Source organism: Labeo rohita, chromosome 24, assembly GCF_022985175.1.
Source record: "Labeo rohita strain BAU-BD-2019 chromosome 24, IGBB_LRoh.1.0, whole genome shotgun sequence".
Lineage (NCBI taxonomy): Eukaryota > Metazoa > Chordata > Actinopteri > Cypriniformes > Cyprinidae > Labeo > Labeo rohita.
Window position 1 is genome coordinate 26,448,122 of NC_066892.1, and position 25,074 is coordinate 26,473,195.

General features: G+C 38.8%; 1 protein-coding gene across 1 annotated transcript in view; it reads left to right on the forward strand.

Annotated features, from left to right (window-relative positions):
• The window catches only part of adarb2 (adenosine deaminase RNA specific B2 (inactive)), a 188,110-nt gene that overhangs the window by 94,026 nt on the left and 69,010 nt on the right, over nt 1–25,074 (forward strand). The window lies entirely within an intron of this gene.

Below are 25,074 nucleotides of genomic sequence, written 5' to 3' on the forward strand. Positions count from 1 at the left end.
TTTGATCCTTCAGTGTCTACACTTATTGACATACACTATATTATTAGCATGTCTGGTATGGTGTAGACTACGCACTTGGCCTGAGGAGGTGTTGGTCTACCCATTAAAATTTCTTCCTGGCCCATGTGAATTTTAGACTACATTTTTTTTTTTTTTTTTTTTTTTTTTTTTTTTTTTTACTTTGCAGTTTTTGCATATGTATGCACCATATCTCATTCTGCATGTTTTTTCTGCATTTAGTCTGCCCTGCTGAAGCAAACAAGCAGGTTTTTTTTTCTAGCACTGACACTGTTTTGAACATATTGAGGGCAGTGGAGCCTGGGGTAACACATTGTTGTGGGGTTTGAGGCGGAGGGGAGGGGGGAGTCTGTTGGGGCATGTGGGTGCAGTGGAGGTTGGTGTGGTTGTTTGCTGGGCTTGCGTCTTTTTGGCCCAGGCCCGGCAGTGAGGGAGATGAATGGTCCCCTCCACCCGCCACGCTAAGTAATACGGTGGATGATAAATCGCTGCTTTCATTGACACCAAAATTGGAATCATTGGGTCCAGGAACCAAAAAACTAGGAATGGCCCTTTTGCTGGCACATAGTCATCTGTTAAAATGCCATACCTGAGGCCACACAGGGTAGTCCCTCCTCAGCCTCTCACTTAGATTAATGATGGGAAATGAGTCTGGGAATAGGGACCTTCTTAAGACACGGTCTCTCAGTGTTTATCATGAGCCCTGGCCTCTTGCTTTACACTAAAAGGTTTGCTGGGGGAAAAAAGTACCCTGGATGTTTATCTTCTTGAGGTATCAAAGGAAAGATTGGTACAATCGGCAGTGTAAGCTTCTGCGATGTCAAATAGGAAACGTGTAAAACAAATCCCTGTCTGCATGGAGCGACTTGTTCAGCTTAATGAGTTTTCCTAATTACATTGCAATACCAAAATGTAACCTTTTCCAGTCAGTAACCCTTAACCTGCAAGTACTGCAGCATATATTAGCAAGTGGTGCTGTAGTCGAGACCAGCTTATTCAAGTCTGAATCCAGGCTGAGACCTGAGACCAAGTTTAAGTCTGAGTCAAGACTGAGTTACAAGGCCATAAAAATAAATAGCCGGTCCCAAATTCACTGTGCAATTCTGGTTATGGTTATCAGATATAGATTGGACACCTTGTTCCCCCTGTTGGGGGAAAAAAAAATTAAATCAGATTAAACCAGCCTCAGCTGTCTTAACTGGTTTAAGATGGTCTCCAAACCATGTAAAGGCCTTGTTCATCTAGTTTAGATTGTAGATATGTAACTGTGCATAAAAATGAAAGGTGAAAATTTCCCCAAACCCTTCTTAATCCAGCCATCAGATCAGTCTGATCTTGGGCTGGTTTAAGCTTGTTAAAGTTGTTGTTTTGATTGAAGATGATTTATAGGACACATTTGCACATATTATCATCTGCCACACGAAAAACAACTTGGTTTTTAAGTACACAATGTTAAAAAATAGGTCTTGTCTGGTAACTTGTTTGTGCTTCATACATCACTTGTATTTAAAAATGTATACTTAAAAACCAAGACATTTTTCATATGGCGGATTATAAAATATGAAAAAAAAAAACTAAAAAAAACTTGAACAGTTCAAACTAGCCTATGTGGATCAGACTGGTCTATAAGGTAGTTTTAGAGGGGATGTGGGTCACTTTTTATGCACCATTGGTACCATTGTTCACCATTACGCCTTTACAATCTAAAGTAGCTAAACACCAGCTTGACACAGTTTACAGACTATCTTTGATCAGATAAAACAAAGAAACAGCTTTGGCCAGTTTAAATTTTCAATGGCCAAAGCCATATATGATAACCCAAACATCACAGATACTTGGAGGTGGACTGTTTTGACATGGACTTTTAAGTAACCACCTGATAACTATCCAAAACACCATAGCAACCCCCACAATGTCCTAGAAACCACATAGAAATGCATAAAAACACTCCACACAGCTTATGTTGCAATTCCCTATTAACTAACCACAACACTCTACCATGTTGGCTTGTTTTTGTACAGCTAATCACCTATTTTTTTCTTAAGAAACTATAAAAGTACAGTTTTAATTTATCTGTTTTAAATAAGTATATGAGAAACACAAGGTTTGACACAATGTTAATACACATCCTAAATTTCCGGCTCAAAGAAAACACAATGAAAGCAAATTGGTGTGCACCAGCATTACTGTGAAATTGAGTGACTGCATGTGAAACACTTGTCAATGATTATGGACCCAATGTTAGAGAATGATGATTATTACTCATTTGCCACTGTTTTATGCGGAGGCTGCTCATTTGCATATTTTACCCAGGTGTGACAATCAGTGGAATGGGATTATCTCTGCAAACATGGAAATTCATGTAATTCAATTTCTCCTAACAAAACATCCCCTTTGGAAATTTAACTTTTGCCGTCAAAAAACGCTGTTGTAGTGAGTCTCTTTGTTGCTCATTTTAATTTTCCTTTGTTATGCTTTGGGGTTTTTTATACTGTCACTGAGCAAACCTACAATTAGTTTTTTTTTTAATGTAAATGTTTCTATTCTGGTGCTGTAATCTGAAAGAAGGTCTCAAAAGAGGGTTCATCAGTTGCTTTTTTCCCCCTCCCTTAATGAATGCAGGTAATTCTTGTCTCTGCTTGGGAAATCCAAAGCCTTTGTATAAGATAGTAGTCCCACCAAAGCTGATCTGGGGTCATAATGGAAGTTTCAAGCAGGAAGTTGTGATGCAGAACAGTTTAAGTCTTAGAGGGCTTTTACACGACACTGTTTTCAACTAAAAACAGAAATTTTTCATTTACACAACAGTGTTTTGGCTGCCTGAAAATAATGCAAATTTGTAAAAAAAGGTTGACATCATGCACATGCATATTACATGTTTCTTTATGTAACCGGTCTGGTGCTACTCAACAAGCTCGCTCTAAACAGGATTTGAACCAGCGTTTCCGACATGGGAGGTGGGCATGCTAACAGGAATGCTAAAGACCACAGCCTTTAACGTTAGTCACTAGCGCCCCCTTTAAAATTAGGCGAGTGAGTATTTCCCACACAGCTCCTACTAGCTGGCCTCCGTTACTCTCACCCCCTAAACCTTATTCCAATCCGGGTCATGGCACCAATGTAACTTCTCTGGTCCTAACTACACAGCCTCATTCTTGTTCCGAGTAGAACTCAAATTTGGGTCCTTGGCAAGGGAGGTGGATGCTAACAAAGACACTAAAGATAGCACGTTCTAATGTCAGTAGCTAATGTGTCTTTTGACATAAGTAGAGTGACGTTTTCCCACACAGCTCCATCCAAGGATGCTAAATACCTTAGCCTCCTACATTAGTCTCTAGTTCATGTCTTGAAATTAGGGGAGTGACTCACCCCCTAAACCTCACTCCGATCCATGTCATGGCACCACTGTAACCCCTCTGGTTCTACTAGGCACGCCGAAGCCTCTAATTTTTCTGCACAGCTCCTACTAGCTGTCCTCCATTACACTCACCTCTTAAACCTCACTCCCATCCATGTCATAGCACCAGTGTAACCCCTCTGGTTCGACTCCCCACACTCGCTCCAAGCATGATTCTAACTGGCTTTCTGGCATGGAAGGTGGGCTCGCTAACAAGGACGGCAAAGAGTGCAAGCCTCTAAAGTCAGTTGCTAGTGCACCTCTTGAGATCAGGGGAGTGTGGTTTTCCTGCACAGCTCTTACTTTTTGTCTTCCTTTACACTCACCCTCTAAACCTCACTCCCATCCGGGTCACAGCACAAATGTAACTCCTGGTTCTAACTGTTCCGCCTCGTTCTTTTTCAGAGTGGGACTCGAACCTGGGTCGCTGGCATGGGAGGTGGGCATGCTAACAAGAAAGCTAAAGACTGTAGCCTCTAATGTTAGTTGCTAGTGCACCTCCTGAGATCAGGGAAGTAAGGTTTTCCTGCTCAACTCTTATTTGTTGTCTTCCAGGTCATGGCACTAATGTAACTCCTCCGGTCTTAATTACACCGCCTCATTCTTGTTCCGAGTAGATTTAGTAATTTGGGTTGTCAGCTCCTACTACCTGTCCTCCATTACACTCACCCCCTAAACCTCACTCCCATCCATGTCATGGCACCAATGCAACCGCTCAGGTTCTAGTCACCACACTCACTCCAAGCAGGATTCTGGCTTTCCAACATGGAAGGTAGGCACGCTAACAAAGATGCCAAAGACTGCAGCCCCAAAAGTCAGTCGCTCTTGAGACCAAGGGAGAGAGGTTTTCCTGCACAGCTCCTACTAGCTGTTGTCCGTTACACTCACCCACTAAACCTCACCATATGGGTCATGGCACCAATGTGAACACTTCGGTTCTGCTTGCCTCACTTGAAGCAGGATTCAGGCCAGCATGGAAGGTGGGTGTGCTAACAAGGATGCTAAAGACCTTAGCCTCTAGCATCAGTCGCTAGTGCAGACTACGATTAGGGGAGTGAGGTTTTACCTGCACAGCTCTTACTAGCTGGCCTCCATTACACTCCATTACTAAACCTCACTCCTATCTGGGTCACAGCACCAATGTAACTCCTTCAGTCCTAACCACCCTGCCTCATTTTTGTTCAGAGTGGGAGTCGAACCTGGATTGTCAGCATTGGAGGTGGGCATGATAACAAGAATGCTAAAGACCGCAGCCTCTAATGTTGCTAGTTGCTAGTGCACCTCTTGAGATCAGGGGAGTGAGGTTTTCCTGTACAGCTCTTATTTTTTGTCTTCCATTACACTCACCCACTAAACCTCACTCCCATCCAGGTCACAGCACAAATGTAACTCCTGGTCTTAACCGCTCCACCTCATTCTTGTTCAGAGTGGGACTTGAACCTGGGTTGCCGGCATGGGAGGTAGTCATGCTAACAAGAACGCTAAAGACCACAGCCTTTAAAATTAGTCATTAGTGCACCTCTTGTGATCAGGGGAGTGAGTTTTTTCCGCACAACTCCTACTAGCTGGCCTCCGTTACATTCACCCCCCCTAAACCGCTCTCCCATTCGGATCATGGCACCAATGTAACCCGTCTGGTTCTACTCGCCACACTTGCTCCAAGCAGGATTGGTGTACTAAAAAAGATGCTAAAGACTGCAGCGTCTAACGTGAGTTGCTAGTGCACCTCTTGAAATCAGGGGAGTGAGGTTTTCCTGACAGCTCCTTCTAGCTGGCTTTCGTTACATTCACCCCCCTGAACCTCACTCCAATCCGGGCCATGGTACCAACATAATCCCTCAGGTTCTATTTGCCATGTTTGCTCCAAGCAGGAAGCAAACTGGCGTTTCCAGCATGGAAAGTGGCTGTGCTGAAAAGGATGTTACAGACCGCAGCCCGTAATGTCAGATGCCAGTGTGCCTCTCGAGATCAGGGGATCACTCCCATCTCAGTCACGTCACCAGTGTAACCCCTCCGATTCTACTCATTATCTATCATCAGTTGCTGATGTGCCTCTTGAGGTCAGGTGAGTGAGGTTTTCCCGCACAGCTTCTAATAGCTTTCCTCCATTACATTTACCCCCTAAACCTCTTTCCCATCTGGGTCATGGCACCAATGTAACTCCTCCAGTCTGTAACTGCCCCGCTTCACTGTTGTTCTGAGTGGGACTCGAACCAGCTCGCCAGCATAGGAGGTGAGTGTGCTAACAAGAACATTAAAATCTGCAGCCTCTAACATGAGTCGCTAGTGCACCTCTTGAGATAAGGAGAGTGAGGTTTTCCCACACAGCTTCTACCAGCTGGTTGCCATACCCCCCTAAACCTCACTCCGATCCAGGTCACAACACCAATGTAACCCCTGCAGTTCAACTCGCCACACTCTTTCTAAGTGGGATTCAAACTGGTATTTATGGCATGGGAGATGGGCAATCTAACAAAGATGCTGAAGACCATGGTCTTTATTGTCAGTCATTAGTGCACCTCTTGAGGTCAGGAGAGTGAGGTTTTCCCACACAGCTCTTACTAGTTGGCCTCCTTTACATGTACAAAGTGACATCACCTACTACTGGCCTCGCATGAATAATACAACGTTTTTATTCATTTTTGCGGATCCATGTGAACAGAGATTGCTTTGACAACATTGTTGTCTGTATGTGAAAAAAATGCAATGGAGAAACGTTTTCAGTTTTTAGTGCATTGCTGTGTAAACGATTCATAATAGGCAGTTCAAAAATGATTTCATATCCTGTTGTTAAACAATTATTGGCACGGTTCGAAACCCTGGTGAGCCGCCTTAAAATCTTCTGTCTACTGTCTAACTTCTAAAAACAGCATCCTAACTAAAATGTAAGCTGATTTAAAATGTTCTGCATATGTTTATGCTTGACACATTTTCTCTACAGTTTGGCGTTAGCACATGCTGCAAAGCTAATGGTATGATATCCCAGTAAACAGAAAAAAAAATACAGAGCACAAACAGGTTAACTAGTAGTCAGTTCTGTTAATTCAAAGTTATATTACCTTTTAAGGCTACTTTTTATTTGGTCCTCTCTGAATATTAAGTTTATTGGCTGAACACTAGTCATTTGTGTGAATGGGAGGTTTTTAAAGCTGGTTGTTGGTAGTATGCTTGCAAAAGCAATATAAACACTCTCTTTACTGATCATACTCGTAGAGAGGTGGAGAGGTGCAGACCACATTAAATCAGAATGTTTCAGGGTTAAAGAGACCACTGACTACTTTTATAGAGGTCAAATAGAGAGAGGCAGGAGAAAAATGTCCTCTGCGCTAGAAAACCGAAGTTGCTTTGGAGCGACAGTGCCCATGGGACATGTGTCTTTTGTGCAGCTTTTAATTGGATATGAATATCTTGACTGTTGAAATATGTGGTCAGCTTACACCCAGAATTCCATCATTATCTTGAATGTGCATCACAAAATGTGTTTCCTAACGCATTAAATTTTTACTGAACAACATCCCATTTTACTTTCATAATATGACATTTTCCAAGTGAAACCTGTTAATATGTGGCTGGACCTTATTTTGTTCATGTGGAATGAATTGGATTATGAAAAGTGGGTGGTACTTACCAGAACAGAGCTGTTTGGTTGATGAGAAGGGTTTTGTCACATGATTTAAAAGAAAAATAATTTCTGAGGTGGTGCATGTTATTACATTTTGATTAAAAATTGCAATGGTAAACTTTTTGTATATACTTTGAACAATTTGGACACATGAATCGTCCACAAACAGATATGTATTAAGGTAAATAGGTTTAACCTTGTCAGTGTTATTGGCAGCCCATTTTTCACCTGTCCTGGGTGAAATGGATATTTGATGAGAAGCAAACAAAACAAAAAAAAAAAAGGCAGGACTGGATTTTATCCATTGGAAATTGATTGGTTTGTAAAAGGGGCTGTTTATTTTCTTTAAATGAACATGCACTGACGAATCATGCACAATAAGATTGGGAATGTGTATTAAGAAGGGTCAATTTCACGTTGATTTAATTCCGGCCGCATTTATGCAGATCCTGTTGTGGAACGATGCAGGACGCAATGAATTAATATTGGATGATTTGGACTTGAAGACGAAAAAAGGCACCAATGAAAATTAGAGTGTGCATCTTGTCTGTTTTGGTATCCTTAAGCTAACAAAATGCAAAACATGAAATGGCACCAAAAAAAGCATTAAGAACAGAAACCATTCAAAGAACCCTGTTTATTTCATCAGGCGCCCATTTCTCTATAATTTGTTGATTGTGAGTGGCCTTAAGATTCATCTGCTTTGAAAGCAATTACGGCAACTTGTCCAGAAGCATCAGGACTATTCGCACGCACTCCTTCTTTTTCCAGCTCTGCCGGAATGCAACAACAGCGACTTATATGACCCAGCGCTTAAAATACCAGCTTGTTGCGACAAACCAAACTAAGTGTGCCCTCAAGAGTCGGTTTCTGATCCGTGTCTCCAGGCGTGACGCTGGAACAGAGAGCTCTTCACGTGGTTTCGGAGGCTTTACTCTTCTTAATGTAGCCGAATGATTTGTAGGGTTCTGAAAATAGCGGTTTCTCTTGCTTTCAAAGGAGGAAGGAGATGAGAGCAAACATAAGTCAGGTGTTCCACAATCAAAGTGAAAGAACTGAAGCAAATGAGACCCTTCCCAGTTCTTCAGGCTCCGCTAATGGCGCTGCTCTGCTCTATGACTGTTGATGACTTCTAAAAACACATTTAGACATCATAAGGGCTTTGATGTAACACGTCAGTACGATAATTTGCCAATATTGTCATTGAAGGACTATCCGGCAGCATTTTAGCTTGTTTTAAATTCCGCTACAACGCATTCGGTGACTCACTGAGGCTAATTTTGGATACATAATGTGAATAAGGAAGTGCATTATGAAGCATTAGGCAATTTTTATTTCATCAGATGTCGACCTGATAGCCACCTCAAAAAAAGTGTCAGTGTGTGAGTCATGAGACAGAAATACGGCAAGACTTTTTAGAAGAAACCAGTGTGTTTTTTTGCATCAGTAATCCTGAAGAGCTGGTCGCAGAAGAAAGAACAGCAAAAGCCTTTTAACGTCTCTACATATAGAACTGCTCCAGTTATATTATTCAGAACACTCTGGCTAAATTTGTCTTGGTTTTTGCTTGAGTGATACTGGAGTGTGTTTGATTAGTTGCATTTGACTCCATATTAAAGTAAGCAACTGAGATCGTGCTCATCTGAAGCCAGGGCAATTTAGGTGAAGTATGTGTTTGTACATTTGAGAGTGTTTGTGTGCGCTTCTAGGAACTTGCTTCATGGTAGTTGTGTTTTGCATGTGAATGTGTTTTTGACAATGTTTTAACTGAACAAAGAATTTTTAAATGATGCAATGATATAATTCTTGAAATCTGGACTGATATGATAAGCCACTGTTTATTTATGGTGGCTGATAAATGGTGAAATTTTTAAAACGCTATGTCATTTTAGTTGAAGTATGTTTAAAAATAAAACACAAAAGTTAAAAAAAAAGTAATTAATTAATTAAATCCTTAGTGAAAATAATCATAACAATTATTATGTAACAAGAAAAAGGATACTCTTTTTGAGATATTCTGAATATTACATTTAACACTATTAAATTATTAGTGTTTTTAAAAAAACACTTTTTTTTAAATGTTATAGCAAGTAAATGGCTCATTGTTAATGTCATTTTGTCTAAATACATTTAAAAAAAATTAAAGAATTTAGTTAAGTTAATGAACTGAATTTAGTCATCACATCATTACTATATGAAGTATGAAAGATTGATATTCATTTTAAGATTTGCTAAATATTACATTTAATAGTGTTAATTATTAGCACTGTTAAAGATTAATTTTAATCGTATTTTAGTTTATAGCAAAGATGGATCTAAGTGTAAAAAATAGAGAAATGAGCATAGACAATTAAATATCCAGTATGAACTGGTAACTGATACAAAATTATTTAAATAAACAAACAAACAAACACTCTAGCTTGTATCTCTTCTTTTGTACTGATCTATTCAGTAAATAAATAAATTAATTAATTAATTAATTAATTTCTTGGTGAGTCTGTTGAGTGAATGATTCAGTTGCTTACACATAACACAAACATAAATTCAGTTGATGTACATAATCAGCAGAAAGGTGTACTAAAAGAATAAGTGAATGAATATTAATGACCTTTTTTAGTACAGATTCAAAACAGTCTTGAAGAAACATGCAACATAACTACAATACTGCAGGTTTGTCTTTAACTCTTTCCCCGGCAGCTTTTTTTTTTTTTTTTTAAAGGTGAAATTGATTTATTTTTTTATTTTTATTTATTTATTTTTTTTAAAAGTTTCACTAAAATTTCATGACTCCCATAATATTTTGTTGTATGAATATCTGAACATGCCATACATCAATCAGACTCTACTTAAAAAAAGAAAATAAAATAAAATCTGTTTTATTTTAGATTCAAGCATTCTTTTTTTTTATCAGCACTTGAATGTAGGTGAGTTTATTTATTTATTTATTTATTTATTTTTTTTTTTTTTAAAGCAACATTTTGAGAAAATGCTGAGAAAACCATGTTTTATCATACTAAATCTGGATCATATTCAGTATGATGATCAAAGCAAAGATGAAGTAGATCACTTCCATAAGCACTCCCAAAGCACAGTCACTTACCACTTACTGGATTGACATTTCACTCAGTAACATTAGGCAATTTTCTTTAATATGATGTTTATTGTTGATGATCGCGTTATTTTTCATACGCATCTGCTTACATATGAGATCGCACATGTCTGCGTCTTCCTCGTCTGTGTTTTTGAGTGGAAGATTCTGAACTCATTCAGGAGATGCGTAATAGCCCCCCCAAATGTATAACAGTGAAAATGTTGAAACCCAGAAATTGTGTTTGGCAGGGAAAAAGTTAAATTGTTTCTTCAGTGGATCTGAGAAAGAGAAACTTGACCATAGACTATAGAGCACCCCTTGTGGCAACACTGAGAATTCATGCGCTTGTGCAAATAATCGAGATTACAAAACTAGAATGGTTTGTGTTCTCACGCTTGCATAGAGCGTGTTTCAGGCCTTGCACAGATTCACAGGTGGGATGCAGGCTGGACTATATTTCCCACACCTGATGCCTCATTTGCAGAGGGATTCAGGTGATTAGTGAATATAACAACTGCGCTTTTAGCATTTACTATTATTACATCCTTCAGCCTCACTACACAAACAGATGCTATTTATTCACCCTTGTATGAAGCCACAAATTAAAACAAGTGCTGCTGATTTATTATATTCAGCATTGTTAAAGGGATAATTCACCCGTATTCAGATATTCAGGCACCATTTACTTACTGTTATGTTATTCCAAACCAGTATGACTGACTTTCTCCATGGAACACATAAGAAGTTGTTAAGAAGAAAAACTAAAAAGCATTCAGTGGCCAGGGCTTGTCAAGCTCTAAAAACAAACTAAAAGCAGCATAAGAGTATCAGTCTAAATGAGTCATGCACATTCCAAGTATTCTGAGTTCATATGACCGTCAAAGTGGATGACAAGCTGGCTTTTACAAGGAGCAACGTTTGAATAGGCAGAAATGTGAATAAGCCTAACATGTATGACACATTCCAGTTGAATCACTGTTGTAAAGACATTTATATGGTTCCTGTGTCGTCTTATCAATGATTCTGGCCTTTGATGAATGCATTAGGTAATTTTTTTTAAGAGGTGGCAGATTTATTTCAGTGAATGCCATAGCAATTTCAGATCTGCAGTAACTTCTCGTTTACCTGGTCTTTCCTTTTCCGCCTGCAGTTTTCCTTCAATTATTTGTATAAGCACATTGAAAAGGTCATTTTCTAAACCTCTCTTCATATTTTTTTTTAAAAAGTCATGAAAAGGACAACTACATGTTAGCAGCATAACATATTTGTCATATTAAGAGGCTGTGTTGTTTTTTTTGTTTGTTTTGTTTTTGTTGTTTTAACAGATTTTTGCAGTAATAAACATTAAAATGGCATTCCCAAAAGTGTCTGATTACATTTTATAATTACTTTTTTTTTTTTTTTTTTTTTTTTTTTTTTTAAATGTTTCATTATGTAAGTTCAACTTCTTGGTTGAAATTTTAGGATTCGTTATTAAAATGCACACTTGTGAACTATAAAATATTCAGACACCCAATATGCCATCCACAGTTTCCCTTTTTTTCCCCCACCTTTGCATATTTAACAAAGAATTTCTGGAAATCACACTTGCCAATTGTATTTTTTTATTAGCACTGTACTTAAAGATGCACTTAATGAAGTGCTGTGTTTTAAAACAGCTTGCTTTTGATTCAAGACATCATGAGTCTCTCTGTGTCTCTCTGGTCTTTATCGGTGTCCTGCACAGGAAGCCACATCCACCCGCATATATGGGCCGCGCCGTAATTTGAAAGTCTCAATGTATCAACATCAAACACTTCTTTTAATTGACTCAGAAACGCACTTAGCGCACTGCATGCGATTGGAAATGGGATATTATGAACTGTCAGTTTGCATTTATTGCAATTTTGCTCTGGGATTTGGAAAAGCAATGGAAAACAGGAGCCGGGCTGGAGAGAGGCAGTAAAGGGCTGAGCGAGCGACCGTTTAAAGACTTTATCTGTGCTCTAAACACACACACACGTACAAACAAACTCACAGTCAATGTTTTTGTCATCCGATACGCAACGGTATTGCAGTTTTCTTCTGAACAGTTTGTTCTTTATGCATTGTGTGTCTTTTAATGGTTGAAAATGGGTTTTAAAGAGGTCAGGCGTCTTCTCTGAGCATATTAATAGTAGCCATTATGAAATTAATCTGATCAGAGCATGAACCGGCTTATTTTTAAATTGTCTCTAATATCGCTGAAGCCTTCTCTCTTGTTGTCTAGCTAAACTGGGCTGTTACACTCTGGGAATGATGTGTGGGAGGCTCCTTTATGAAGTACTTTTCATTTTTGTTTTCTCTGTTTTTCCCCCTTTCATTTTCTCCGCTCAGAGGGCCGTCACTGAGCAGGTCCCTGGCGACTGGCGCCTGAAACTTATGACTAGCCATGTCTACAGACATCACGGCGCAACCAAAGCATGGCAGAATGACAGATCGTGCCTTCAATATGTACTGACAAACAAATTAGTGAGAAGATGCTTTGCGCTGCATAACAGATGTGGTGGGCGCCGTGGTACGGAACAGCCGACAGAAAAAAAAAAAGAAAGAACCGCGCCCCATCTGGACCAGTGTGGGCCCAAGCGGCCCACTCATTCCAGCCCCAACAAAAGAGACGGGACACGGCGGAATTACTGCTCACATAAATGTGTGAGGGTGTTTCGTCAGCTTTGAGCGCTTTAGTCCTTGTGGACTTTTAGAAAAAAATACACACTTTTTACACTCTCACCAGACTATTATAAATGTCCAACAGTGCATATGCAAATATCACAAGAGAATTCTGTCATTCTTTATTTATTTTTTTCCTGAATCAACAAATGTCATTTCCACCACATCACATATGTTTTATTGGATTTAATGGCATTCTGTGATGGAAATGACATTTAGAACTCTTTCTGGAATAAAATGGCCAACTCGTTTGTCTTGCTAAGGATAAGTTTATCACAATTTATGTATCCAAATTACACAATTTTTTTATGTAATGTAAATAATTCTTACACATTTAAACACTGTTGTTGTTTTTTAGTATCAAGTTATATATTTCCTTACGCCTGACCTCTGGTGGAGACGCAGCTTTCTGACACTGGCCACTACGTTGCCCCCCAAAATTCTTTGGTAATCGTCAGATACCGTTCACACATACAAGGCATCCAGTGCCAGAAGCAGCAAAGCAACCCCAAAACATCTTTGAACCTCCACCATGTTTGACTGTAGGGACTGTGTTCTTTTCTTTGAAGGCCTCATTTCTTTTTCTGTAAACAGTGCCATGATGCCCTTTACCAAAAAGCTCTACTTTTGTCTCATCTGTCCACAGTACATTCTCCCAGGAGGATTGTGGTTTTGTCACATCAGTTTTTACAAACTCTAGTCTTGCTTTTTTATGCCTTTGTGTCAGCAAAGGTCTCCTACCATAGCGTCCCTTTTCATTCAGATGGCGACGGATAGTGCGAGCTGACACTGTCGTACCCTGTGTCTGCAGATCAGCTAAAATTTGTTCTTTATCCACCATTCGAACAATCCTTCGCTGTAATTTTTCATTAATTTAGCTGTTCCGTCCACGTCCAGGGAGGTTAGCTACAGTGCCATGGGCTGTAAACCTCTTGACATTGCGCACAGTGGACACAGGAACATTAAGATCTCTGGAGATGGACTTGTAGCCTTGAGATTGTCCATGTTTTTCCACAATTTTTTCTCTCAAATCCACAGAAAACTTTACACTTCTTTCTTTTTTCCATGCTCAGTGTGACATACAACACAAAGGCTGAGTCAACTTTTCTCCATTTTAACTGCTTGCAAGTGTGATTACTATATTTCCCACACTTGTTACTTGCCACAGGTATGTCTGAATACAAATTACAGGAGCATCACATGCTTGAAAAGCAATTATTTCTTTCAATTTTGACAAGGTGCCAATAATTTTGTCCAGTCCATTTTTGAGTTCTGTGTGAAATTTTATCAAGTTTGACTTTTTTGTTGTTGTTGTTACGTGCAAACAAAAACAATAAGCATGTGAATACCAAAACATTTGCAATTGGAACAATTTTCTGAGAGACGAGTTGCATCTTCTGACAGAATTGCAAGGGTGTCAAAATCATCCCTTGCACTAAAAAAAAAGTGATATTGAAGTCATTTTCACTTTAAAAAATACTATTAAATGTTACAAGTTGCAAAAAAATGTCAAGTTACACATCAGATTGCATGAAATTGCATAAAATGTTCGATGAGAAAACCCAAACTAGTATTTTCTTTTAAAACCTACTACCGAAATCTTCTAAAAATAATTTTTACAGCATGTGAAATGAAAGTGCCCATATTTGAAGAGATATCTGTGGTGTTTGTCAGTAAGCAGAGAGATGTGTACAGACGGCAACTGAAATAGATGCAGACGGTTATTGCAACATAAAGAGAAAACAAGAGCAGAATGCATGTGAAGAAAACGAGGAGAGAGGGACTCATAAATGAAAACACTGACTGACAGAGACACTGGGAATAATGCTGCCAACCTCAGCAGGGGGCAATAAACGACTCTTGACTCAGTTGCTTTCCAGGAAAATAAGGGACATTTCTTGTGTTTATACCAATTATGCCACTCAAATTAGGTGAGGTGAAAACTGACACTTTTTTTTTTTTTTTTTATTAAAAGTTAGATGTAAAATGCTAAAATAAGGCATGAACTGTGAGATGTATGGATTTAATATTCAACGCATATATGTTTCCTTTAAATATGAGATGATTCTGTATTATATGGGATGGTTGACAAGCCTAACTGGGAAGTGTTAGATGTGAGATGATGGGGAGGCTGCCGAGAGAAAGCCGTCGCGGAGATGTGTTAGACAGGAAAAGAAAAGGCGAGAAGAGGGTTTGCGAGTGAGAACGTATCATTGTTGCATGGCGGGTGGGGGCCTGTGAACGACACTGAGAGAAATAGTAAACAAGGAAGAGACGCAGTTGATCTGAGGCTAAGCGTGTCGAGCAGACAGAATAAAAGACGGAGATCTGATAATTCGGCGTGATGTATGGAGCCGAGTCTCTGAGGTGAAGGGATTGAGTGTGAGAACTCGACTCAGATTAAAAACAAACATTGTCAGACGGTGTAACTGTTCATCTGTTCGACGCCTCCGCGGGTCCACAGCTGACTCACACGCACGGCTGTTGTTAGCTGAGGTGGTTATTACATTGAGTCCAGTGCTACCTTTGCTGTCACTGTGTCTGCAAGGTGAATTGAAGTCCACTTTCTTTTATTCTTCTTTTTTTATACAGATATTTCTGTAGTTCAATCCAAACTGCTCAATGTACAGACTTTATTTCCGTATATCTTCAGTGGATATACCTAAGATAACTTAGGTGTATAAGCCCAAATTTGATCAGAATTCCAGTTGAGGTCAAACGTTTACATACACCTTGCAAAAATGGTAAAATTATTTTACCAAAAAACAGGAATCATAGAAAATGCATGTTATTTTTTTATTTAGTACTGACCTGAATAAGATATTTCACATAAAAGATGTTTACATACAGTCTGTAAGTGAAAATAATAGTTGAACTATCTTCAAAAATTTACATACACTTGATTCTTAATACAGTGTTGTTACCTAAATGATCCGAAGTTTTTTGTTTAGTGATGGTTGTTCATGAGACCCTTGTTTGTCGTAAACTGTTGAACTGCCTGCTGTTCTTTAGAGAAATCCTTTAGGTCCCACAAATTCTTTGTTTTTTTTTGTCATTTCTTTGTATTTAAACCCTCTCCAACAATGACTGTATGATTTTGAGATCCATCTTTTCACACTGAGGACAACTGAGGGACTCATATGCAACTATTACAGAAGGTTCAAACACTTACTGATGCTCCAGAAGTAAAAACGACGCATTAAAAGCCAGGGGTGTAAACTTTTGCATAGAATGAAAATGTGTACTTTTTTTTTCTTATTTTGCCTAAATATCTTATTTTTTTCTTTTAGTACTGCCCTTCAGAAGCTACCGAAGATATTTAGATGTTTCCCAGAAGACAAAATCAGTTAAATTTACCCTGATCTTTAAATTCCAAAAGTTTTTCCAAAACTTCAGGTTTGCTTCTGGAGCATCAGTAAGTGTTTGAACCTTCTGTAATAGTTGCATATCAGTCCCTCAGTTATCCTCAGTGTGAAAAGATTTCAAAATCATACAGTCATTGTTGGAAATGGTTCAAATACAAAAATTGTGGGACCTATAGGATTTTTTCTGAAGAACAGCAGGCAGTTTAACTGTTCAGGACAAACAAGGGACTCGTTAGCACTTAACAACTATCACTAAACAACGACAACACAACAGCTGTGGATGATTCAGGGAACAACACAGTATTAAGAATCAAGCGTATGTAAACCTATGAATAGGGTAACTATTTTCTCTTGTGGACAATATGTAAACGTATTTTATGTGAAATATCTTATTCAGGTCAATACTCTTATTTTGGTAAAATAATTAGCATTTTGCAGATTCAGGTAAACTTTTGACTTCAACTGTATGTGATAATTGCAATTATTGACTCAACATTTCATTTAATTAATTTAATTAAATTTCTACTTTTTGTCAGGTTTATTCTTGTATGATTTTCTGCTTGCCCTCCTTAAGCCTCATAAAAGTTGTAGCTCTTGGGTAACTTTTGGATTTCCACTGAACTTTTCAGCCAAAGTTGGCTAGAGGGCATTTCATGTGTGTGAATGTGTCTATGTCTGGCGATAGAAGCTATAGAAGGATACCAATTTCATTCTCCCTAGCACTCCCTGAATGAATCCTAGACACCTTCTGATGAAGCTGCCCGCGGCGTGGAACCGCGATCAGTCTCATCTTGCCCTGACTGGCCGTGCCGTCACGACCATCCAGTTTGGAGGCATGGACAGAGAAAGAGAGTCTGTGTCGGCCATCAAGCCCTGTATCATAAAATCAGAGTTTGATTTATATTTTTCACCACTGACATCATCTGGATGCGTCATTGGAATAGATCAGTCGCACATGATCTGAGCTGTTTTTAACAGCTTCATCAAACTTTAATACTCGTTCAAACCCTAACCCGAACAGTTAGTCTTTTGCACTGTTTCTGTTAATCTAACAAAAAGGTTTTTCTTGGTAGAGCGGTATACTGCACATGTGGTGCTGACACGGACAGTGTTTGCGGTGAGATTGAGCTAACTGACATTCTGACAGTCGAGAGAAGAATTTAAAAATGAGTGTTTTGGGAAGTACATCAGCTCATGTAGTGTGGGATCTCTTATCACCCAATAGATCTTAGTAAACATGGCAACCTTGATGTTTAACAGTGATCTCTTTGTCTTGTCTGCACGTCAGAACAACCTAACTCACAGCTAGAAGTTTTTAATGTAAGCCTGATGATAAAATTGTATACTCTTGTATACAGTTGGACCCTTTGAAGTCCACTTAGAATGTAAAATAGCATTTTTTATGCATTTTGGCCGTTCATTAACACAACAACAGCATTTTGGGGGCCTGGAAATGTAAACTTTTGAAAACGGGTGCAAGTTATTAAGAGTAAACAAGTGATTGTAGTCGTTTTTGCAGATCTGTGTGATCTGGGGATCGTTTTAACAGTACAGGAAACGGAAAAACCTTTGAGTTTTTAGTACATTGTTGACATGTAAATCAGAGGTTGTGCTAGACTTTTCATTTTAACATAAACTGTGCTGACAGTTTCGTTTTTGTTCTGGATCCCATGCTCTGGTGCCACACCGGAACCACACCGTTTGAACTTCCAAAATGCAGTTCTGGGGTCTTATCTAGCGAAACGATCGTTATTTTTAATTTAAAAAATACTATTTAAACACTTTTTCATCTCAAATACTCATCTTGTCTTGCTCTCCCTGAACTCTGTGTATTCTGGCTCAAGACAGTTAGGGTATGTCGAAAAACTCAGATCGTATTTTCTCCCTCAAGTTCAAAAATCATTTCAAAATCGTCCTACATTGCTGCAGAAGTACAGACCCAGTCTTTGCAAAGTGAACATGCAAAGATCAAACACCCTTAACAAAAAGGTAAAACAGCGATATAGGATGATTTTGAAGTTGAGGGAGAACATGAGATGGGAGTTTTTCGACATATCCTAACTGTCATGAACCGAAAAAAAAAAAAAAAAAAAAACAGAGGTCGGGAAGAGGAAGACACGACGAGTGTTTGACATTAAAAAGTATATAAATTGTATTATTTTTATTAAAATATTTATACAATTTAAAATTGCTGTTTTCTGTTGTAATATACTGTAAAATTAAATTTATTCCTGTGATCAGAGCTAAATTTTTAACATTATTACTCCAGTGTACATGATCCTCCAGAAATCATTCTAATATGCTGATTTGCTGCTCAGGAAACATTTACAATTATTATCAATGTTAAAAACAGTTGTGCTAACTTTGTATTTTTGTGGGAACCATAATAAAAAAAAATATAAAAGAACAGTGTTTATTTAAGTTAGAATTTTTATTTAATGTTATGAATGCTTTTACTATCAGTTTTGATCAGTCTAACTGGCCCAACATATTTCAACCATAGTGTACAGAATCCGTCCCATACGACCTCTTGACTTTTTGCCCGCCCCGACCAATCACTGATCCTCACTCCCACCGGTTCACATTGTGACACATAATGCCAATAAGCACAAAAGCTGATCTCATAACGTTAATTTAATCTTGCGTTGGATGGCTTGTGATGCCCACAGCTGTTGTGGGTGGGCGATTAGGATTGGTGCCCGCGGACAGTGGCGTTAGCAGCAGCTAGTATGGTAAACCTCTGTCCCTGGCATGGAAAAGAGTAACACATGTAAAGCAGATGGCCAGTGCACTATGTCTTCTGTTGGCACTAATCAGGTGCTAAATATCACTCCGTCTGCTCACTCGGCCTGATCCTGGAACCCACGATGCACACGCTTTTGTGTTGGCCTGTGCTGGTATGCTGTGAAGAATAGAAGTTCTGCATCCATTTTTGAGGCCAAACAGCTGAGCTTTGAGTGACTTATCACTCTAGAGCCGCACAACATGACGTCAAAACGCAGACTTTGTGATGGCACCATGAACAGCCACACATTCTAATTCTGTTTACTACCGACTATCTTGAGCTGTGACATTAGAGAAAAAAACATGCTATTCTGTAGTGAGAAACATTTGTGATTTTATTTTTTTTATTTATTTATTTTTTTAAATTAGTAGTAGCATTGTAGCATTCTGTCATTAATTACTCACTCTCATGTCATTCCAAACCTGTAAGACCTTCATTCATCTTCAGAACACAAATTAAGATATTTTTGATGAAAACTAAGAGCTGACCCTGCATAGACAGCAATGCAGCTACCACGTTCAAGGCCCAGAAAGGTAGTAAGAACATTGTAAAAATAGTCCAGGTGACATCAGTGGTTCAACCTTAATTTTATGCGCAACAACAAAAAAAAAAAAAAAAAAAAAAAAAAAAAAAAAAAATCAAAAAATTGTTCAATAAAGTTATTGTTTTTGTTTGTACCATCTAAATATATGAATATAAGAGATTAATAATCCTCCTAGGGGGCCTCAGCAAACATTTAAGGGACCAAAGGACGATTAGAAATTATTAGTCTTTAAAAATCCAAAAATAATGGTTATTGCATTTAATATGTAAATTTTCTCTTCCCATTTTCTCTTCATAAATAAGATTTAAAAACAAGCTGCTTTGTTGTAATTGCAGCATAAATGCAAGAAATTACAGTCTGGAATTACCGTTTTGGACAAAATGGGGCCTTCGAATCAAAGCTTTAAAACTTCTGTTTTGCTTTTGTTTTTTAATCATAGTTCTGTTTTTTTCTAATGTGGATGTCACTGGCTGTACCCAAAGAGAGATTTTGTCAGATTTAGCTAACTTTTAGGGACAAATTTGTCTCCAAACTTTCACTAAGTAAGTCCAAATGCACACACACATAGATGGTTAGCACACACAAAAGGTGTCTCTGCCAAGCTCCAGCTGAGCAGTCTGACAGAAAGCCGATTCCTAGCGTGATGGCGAGACAATGCGGCCTCCCTCATTTGCCACTTCACCAGTGTTTAATCGGTGGTCTCCTAGACAGAAAGAGTGATTGAAAGAAAGGAAGAGGAGAGAGATAAAGAGAGGGGGAGAGAGTCAATGATTTCCCCACTGCCTTTTTGAATAGAGTCTCTAGTGTCTCATCTGACCTGACGGTTATGAGGGCCATGGGAAGATGTGATTGGCTCATTACCTCTGCTCGCTCCTGATAGCCGAGGAGGGTGCGCCGAAGCCCCTCTCGTCTTCTGAATTTACACCGTTTCTCTCTTCTTCTCTGTCTCCTGACAACATGGCTGTGTGCCAGGCCTCTGGTTCTGACCTGACATTTGCTGTTTTCTTTGGTTCAGAGGAGGATGTCAAAAGTACTTTGGTACCAAGTTGATGCTAAAAAATGACTATAAATATTATGACTTCAATCAAGAAATCAAGAAAGCTACATTCTATTGTGTGCTATATATTATGGACTACCAGAAGTTGGTTAAAGGAATATATCACCCAAAAATGAAAATTAGCCCATGATTTACTCACCCTCAAGCTGTCCTAGGTGTATAGGACTTTCTTCTTTCAGATGAACACAATCGGAGTTATATTAAAAAATGTCCTGGCTCTTCCAAGCTTTATAATGGCAGTGAATGGCTGTCGAGATTTTGAAGGCCAGTAAAGTTCATCCATCCATCATAGAAACTGCTCCACAAGGCTCCGGGGGATTAATAAAAGCCTCCTGAAGTGTATTGATCCATTTGTGTAACAAAAATATCCATATTTAAAATTTTATAAACCACAATTTCTAGCTTTGGCTAACTGTGATACAAACCTTCATATGACGTAGGCGTAGTGTAAGTAAATTAATGAACAATTGTAGGTGTTTTTGAAAGATGTCTTTTCTGCTGACCAAGAATGCATTTATTTGTAATAATATTTAACAGTATTGCTATTTTTTGATGCATTTTTTATTTTTTTTAAATAACATTTTTTTTTGTTTTATTTTAATATATATTTAAAATGTAACTTAATACTGTGATGCAAAGCTGAATTTTCAACAGCCATCAGTCCAGTGTTGAGTGTCACATAATCCTTCAGAAATCAGTCTAATATGATAGTACTCAATTATTAATAATTATTACTGGTGCTTAGTTATTAATGAGTTCTTATTATAAATGTTGCAAATAGTTTTTGAGTCTAGTTATATGATAGTTATACACTGTATATATTTTATTCAGGATTCTTTAAGAAAATTCAAAAGAACAGCATTTATTTGAAAAAAAAAAAAACATTATAAATTAATAAAAATTTAATGCATCCTTGGCAAATGGATTTTTTTTTAAATTCTTACCCTTAAATTCTGAATGGCAGTGTATCACAGTTAAAAGTAAATAAATAAATAAGCAGAAAAGCTATATAATAGCTAATAATAATAATCTTTTTGAGCATTTTAAAATTATTTCTGAAGGATCAATATTTCACAGTATTACTGTTTTTACTATATTTTATATCAAATATATGCAGCCTTGGTGAGACATATTTTGAAAACATAAAAAATGTACAAAAAAAAAAATCCAAACTTTTGACTAGTATCGTATATATTAATATTTAACTTTGAACAGGTGTGTTGAATAACATACTAGTTTTTGCTGTGGTCTTGAAGTTGTTACCAGGAATGGTGATATTTCGACCCCTGAAATCTTGGTCTCGTGACAGCCGTAGTTCAGAGAGAATAATGATTTGTCCTCCTTCAACATGGCAGCAGTAATGGATTGGTTTTAAGAGCTCCAGCTAGTTGCTCATATTGTTTGGCTTCACAGACAGGCGAGTCAAAGTGCTCGAGGCTGACATGACAAAACACAAAACACCACCGGTGACAACTGACTGAGCATGATTCCTCTGATTGTGTCTGGGTTGATGTGTGCTGCCTGTCTTTTGTTTCTGTTGTTAATCTCTTTCCTTTTTTGCTATCAGAACCCTTCCAAAAAAGGGTGTGTGTGCTGTGTATTTCATTTGTAAACTCTTAATTTTATTTCTTTCACAAACTGACATTGAAACGTTGGAGCCTGAGCCATACCATTTAGAGTAGCTGTGTATTCTATCCAAGTGTCGTAGTTTACTGAGCTGTACGCTATACTCTCGTTCTCATTTGTGAGATGAACAGACTTCACATTTAATTTCCTGCAGGCCTCCTTTGATTCTTGGTGTCACGTCAACCGTGTAACCTTTAATGGCTCTGTAGTGATGGCGAAGCTGTGAAATTGTTAGATACCGTTGAACTTCGAGAGACCTCCACATCATCGCTCTGAGTATGAGAGTCTGTCTCAGCACTTTTGTGATTGGTTGATGACAGTGATAGCACCTCCCATCACTTATTCATGCCCTGTTCTCCTCAGCCATCATTCAGGAAGTGACACACAGGAAATGTACAATGCAGTTACCGTATCTTCGCTGCTATGTGCTGACATTCAGCACTTTGGTTGTGCTATATGTGACCTATAAATCCTCCACACTTCTGATGGGAGGGAGAGAGAATCTCTTGACCACTGCTTGGGAAAGCAAAATAATTGGATTCCTGCTCCTTATCACACTCAACACATTACGAGTTGTCAAAATTCCCTGCTGCCAGGGCTTGGTCACGTTTCAGTCAAGCAAGAGGGATTTCATATGGCTGGCTGATAGGTGAGACTTTTTAGATTGTGTTATTGCCAGTCACTGGGGGCAGTCGTGTCCAACACGTGCCTCAGACACTCACGTGACAATGCTTGGTGCACGTTACTCTATTGACCTTTTTGTCTTATTGTATTGCGCCTTGTTGCAATTTTAAAACTGTACTCGTTCATTTAAGTGTTTCACTTCATTCCACTTGCAGTAAGTGGTGGAATTGTTTTTGTTTCTCTACTATGATGAGGAATAGACAGCAAACCCTTCCCGACCCTTGCAAACAGATCCTCTTAAGTGAGTGATTGAAACCTCGGCCACAAAATGATGACAAAGTAGATTTTCTGAGAAAATATGTGAGGTGCTAGCATTTGGACTGACTCCATGTTTTCCCATGTCTCTCAGATTGTCTGTTGTCTTGGTATGGTTGGGGGCCCCCAGGGCCCTCCGCTGACTAGAAAGAGTCCATCCCCTATCTGGGTGATAATCAGGTACCTAGATATGTCCTGTAGGGTCCTTTGACGCCCCACAGGACTTTTGTACACTGCCTTGTCAAAATGACTCATTCCAGAATTTCTATAATATTCTGGTACCTAGATAGGTTTGGGCCCCCCAGATGCCTCTGTACACTGTCTTGAGTCAAAATAGCTCACTCCTATTACAAAAAAAACAAAAAAAAAACAAATGTCTAGATATGGCAGGATCTCTGTACACTACACTCACAGCCAGAGGTTTCTATGATATTCCATGCCTAGATAGGTCTGGGGCTCGAAGTGCCTCTATACACCATCTGTGTCCCAAAGAGCTGGGGCTGGGGCCCCATACAGGATCTCTGTACACAACCTTCAGGCAAAATAACCCACCCCCAAGAACCTATAATATTCTGGTCCCTAGCTTGGTGTGGGCTCCAAAGGTGCCTCTATACACTGTCCTGAATCAAAAGAGCTCACTCCCATGTTTCTACAAAAAGCAGGTGCCAAGATATAGCTGGGGCCCCACACAGGACCTCTGTACACTACCTTCTTTTAAAATGTCCTGCTCCTATGTTTCTATAATATTCTGATGCCTAGCTAGCTCTGGGCCCCCCCAGGTGCATCTATATATTACCCCTTTAAAAAAAAACAGGTTCCTTCAAAGTTTCTGTGAAAAAAAAAAACAGATGCATAGATATGACTGGGGCCCCATGCAGAATCTCTGTACACTTCCTCTTAGTTAAAAATGACCCGCCCTGATGTTTCTGTAATATTCTGGTGCCTAAATAGGACTGGAACCCCCAAGTGTCCCTCTGTACACCTCCCATGTCCCAAAGAGCTCACTCCTACAAAAATCATTGCCAAGATATGGCTGGGGCCATATTCAGGATCTCACAACCAAGAGCCTATAATATTGTGGTGCTTTAGTTTGGGCTCCTGAGGTGCCTTTAGATAATGTCCTTATTAAAAAAAAAAAAGCTCACTCCCATGTTTCTACAAAATTCTGTCTATATATGGCTGGGGCCCCATGCGGAGTCTCTGTACACTACCCCTTGGTCAAAATGACCCACTCAGATTTTTCTATAATATTCTGATAGATCTAGGGCCCCCAAGTGCCTGTGTATGCAACCCTTGGTAAAAAGAGCTCCCTCCCATGAAAAAATCAGATGTCTACATATGGGGCCCCATGCAGAGTACATTACCCTTAGTCAAAATGACCCACCCTAATGTTTCTATAATATTCTAGTGCCTAGATAAATCTGGGGCCCCTAGGTGTCTCTGTACATGTTTCTACAAAAATCAGGTGCCAAGTATGGCTGGGGCCCCATACAGGATCTCTGTACACTACCTTCTTTTAAAATGGCCCACTCCTATGTTTCTATAATATTCTGGTGCCTAGCTAGCTCTGGGGCCCCCAGGTATGTCTATATACAGTATTACCCCTAGTCAAAATGGCTTCCTCTAATGTTTCTGTAAAAATTCAGATGCTTGGATATGATGCAGAATCTCTGTACAAATCTTTATACTCCAAAATAACCCACCCCCCATGTTTCTATAATAATGTGGTGCCTTGGTATGGGACCTGCAGCACACTACACTGTCAAATGAACCCACACACGTTTCTACAATAATCATGAATATTGTTTGCCTATGCCTTTTGTACCCAATGTACTTGCATTCAGAAGGTTTGTTTCTTGAAGGGTCATTGCTATTAGTTTATGGTTTCATACTGTAACTAGGTCAAATGCAAAATAGTTTAATCAGAATTTGCATTTGTTAT